The following is a 3,761-nucleotide window of genomic DNA, read 5'->3' as shown; positions in this document are numbered from 1 at the left end:
ATTTGACGCCTCATTGCTCATTACTACGCCGTGCCATGACTGGGGTGCTTCACCCCGGCTGCTCTGCATTGTATTCCGGTATGGCACGTGGACCCGGTAGCTTGATGTCCCACATGTCGGTGAAAGGGACTAGAAGATTTATGAAAGCGAGCGCTCCACTCTTACGGCGGAGGAGTAGACGACACGACGGCCCAGTGAACTGTCACTTGTAGTACTGTATAGTACTATAGTTTTGCTGTTTCGCACGATCCATCGATACAAACCCGATTAAACAGAAAAGGGCGGGATTTTTCCCGCGTGGTAGATGATACTGGCCATACATTTCACAGGCAATTTTAATGTATGCAAACTGAATAATTATAAGTAACAATATGATATCTAGTAAAACTAAAAACACATATGATTTATTGTGTTAGAGTGTAGTAGTAGTGCTGTATTGCATAGTTGTTAGATGTAACATGCGAGAACGTGTAGAGATGTAGTTTTGGAGGGCCTACAGAGAGAAAAGCGTAATACGGTCACCGAACTTCAGAATAAGCTGATTACGGTCACTATATACGTTTTGCGGTCATTATACGGTCACTTGCTCACAGTTCAGCATCGGATTGCACTCTGTTGACCGGCCAAATAGTCTGCGTGGCGCCATGTTGACTAGTTAAATTGACCACGTTCCTTGTGGGTCCCACCTGTCAGTTCGCATAGGCAAAAGGTCAGATAAACACAAATTTACGCAGGCGCGACAAGGCTCCAACCCGTGCGCGGGAATCACCTGGTTGTGTATGTGTCTGTGAGGGCCTGATGTGTGCGCATGCAGGTGTAGGTTGAGCACTTGAGCGTGAGAGTGTGTGTTGGTCGTGTGGTGTACTGTTGTGTGCATGCATGCGTGCGTGTGTGCGTGTGAGTGTTGCGTGCGTGCGTGTGAGTGTTGCGTGCGTGCGTGGCTGCGTGTGTACGTGTGAGTGTTGCGTGCGTGCGTGGGTGCATGTGTTTGTGTGAGTGTTGCGTGGATGCAGTTCGTGTGCATGCGTGCGTGTGTGTATAATCACCACACCAGCTCCTGTGTGTTAAAACATATGGCTCAGCATACCAATACAAGGCCACCTTGTCCGCTGTGCCCGCGGTCATGACTTCGAACCACCGTCCAAATATTTTTTTGTCGTTTGTTTTCATTCTTACTAGCAAGATGCCCGTGCGTTGCACGTAACATCAAGATGCATTTGTATGACTTTTTTATCTTGTGAGAGAAAAGGATGAACGAGGGAAGGCCTTATTTGCAAATGTGGAGAGGTGGGTGGGTACCTTTTTGCAAAATTGCCATAGTTTCTTTCCTATCCGTCAGATATAAATCGGATGACCTATATTGCAGGATGGTAGGCACACCATCATCACCAACTCTGTTTTTTATAAGTGTATTTTATGTATTTTATAAGAGTGTAGATGTAGAGTAGATACAAGTCGACAGGTGGGCACGATGGTAGTGAGATAATGTGATGCAACACTAGAGGTGCCACGTGGAGTGTTTAACTGGTCAACTAGTCATGTCATGAGCAAATACAGAGTTGTACGGTGAGCCCGTGACTGTATAATAACCACTAAACGTAAATGGTGACCGTAATGAGTGGATTCTGAAGTCCAATGTACGTATCGTGCTTTTGCTTCAAATACAATGATCGTCATTGCATATATCGCGAGACAAAGATGAAACATGCGTGAATTTTCTGGGGGCTTACTTTTAGAGGACCTGGAGATAGTTTTGTGTGCATACGTGAAAGGGGCATACAGGGGGGTATGCGATGGAGAGAGAGATGCTCTTCGTTTCTCTTTATTATGACTAACTTTGTATATAGTACAAAAATATACAAATTCACAGTGCGGAATAAATATCATTATGGGCACCATGCAATGCAAATTAGCGTTTGTACTCCTCCATATAACTTTGTAATGTTGTATATATGTAGAAACTCTAAAATAATTTTTTGGCCACACTTTATTCAAAAGGAATGTTGTATGCAAAATAAACGTGAAGAGAGGGCTTTTTAGATCAATGGGGTACGTGATGTAACATGTGTGAATGTGTAGTTGATGCATTTGGCGGGGCCTAGAGAGGTATGTGTGTGTATTACGTATTCGAGAGAGGCATGGATATAGGGGCCGACGGGGGGGGGGGGGGCGTGGGAGAGATAGCACGAGAAATGAGAGTGGTCTAGAGAGAGAGAGACGAATATGACGTCACGACAAGAGATTCCATTCCCTTGAGTGTGTATATGCAAGGGGGGAGGGAATAGAGGCACCAGGAGAAATTTTCTGTGTGTGTGGTGTTTGTGTTGGTATGTGTGGGTGTGAGAAGATAATGAGACATGGGGGCAGAGGGTGTGTCACCGCGTGAGGTCCGGTGGGTCGAGGTGAGGCCCTTCGTTCGGTTCCGTCCTGCGCCACATTGGTCGGCCCGTGACGCATTTAGGAAGACCCATGGATGACTAGTCATACAAGACAAAGATAGCAGAATTGTGAAGGACTCTGTGTCCACTGACAAAGCCGTCTAGGATTTGTAACCCTAGGTTCTCGGACTAAGGTAACCCCTTTATCTCTGATATTACTATTCATCCAACCTAACTTCAAGGGGCATCCTACAGAATGCTCTGCTGGAATCGTACTCCTCGATTAGGAAGAGAGGTGTGAGACAATGCGTGAGAGACAGGCGTAAAGATAATGTCCGTACATGAGACACGTAGGCAGGTCCATGTATATAGAAAGGGTCGATGAGGATTGTGCATGTGTATGTTTGCGAGAGGAAGAGTGCTTGTGATAAAGGTTAGTGAAAACAGTTGTAAATGGTTACGAGAGGGAGGGAGGGTTATATCTAGAGCATGTGTGCGAGAAAGACACCTCGGGAGAGAGTGTGTGAGCATGTGTGAGAGACCACCGATGGAGAGTGAAACTACACGTAAAAGACTGCTCTGCACATTGATTAAATATATAAATTGTATCCAAATATTAGGATGGGATCATGATATTTGCAATTCGCGTAAGGAGCGGTCATTGATCCATCAGACATCTAGATTCTATCGAATTTGAGCATGTCTATGTTATTATTCGACACAATTGTTGATCCACATAGTTAGTATTTTGAACTCCAGACAATGCATCGCTTTAGCAATCGAATATAAACATGAGTATAGTTCATGTTGTGTGTGTAAAGCACATTATACATACGAAAGTTACACAATGGACATTATAAATAGCTACCTATGAACTAGCATACATTTGAATTCAACTTAAGGTGGTTTAAAAAAATCGAATTCAACATGAAGTCCATTCAATTATTTTAATTTGATATCATGGCATTTGTAAACCATACCTAAATTATGGGGGCACCAATCTTTGCTCTGATTTTGTACATAATAGCATATGTAGTCGTGTACATAATAGATTCAAATTTAGCTCCTCCATTCCAAAATAATCGTAGTTATAGGATTTTCAAGTGTCAAAATTTCAAAAAGAAGCGGATAATTTAATGAGGTTTTCAAACATACAAGGTCAAATATAACGTTGTCTATTTAGGTCAATCCTCATAGTTCAAGAGTACTCTAAACGTGAATGCTTGTGTTTCAAAATTTCGAACGAAGCGCCAAAAGAGCCTCTACTCGCCCGAAACCGCGTGAGACCAATGTTTGGTAGTACAAGGAAATTACTTTTCTAATAACTCCGACCCGTGAAACCTACCGGCCCGACGTCCAAAGGTCTAAACCGGGGTAGGTTTG

This window comes from Aegilops tauschii, chromosome 5, assembly GCF_002575655.3.
Source record: "Aegilops tauschii subsp. strangulata cultivar AL8/78 chromosome 5, Aet v6.0, whole genome shotgun sequence".
Classification (NCBI taxonomy): Eukaryota; Viridiplantae; Streptophyta; class Magnoliopsida; order Poales; family Poaceae; genus Aegilops; species Aegilops tauschii.
This window is presented reverse-complemented; position numbering follows the sequence as displayed.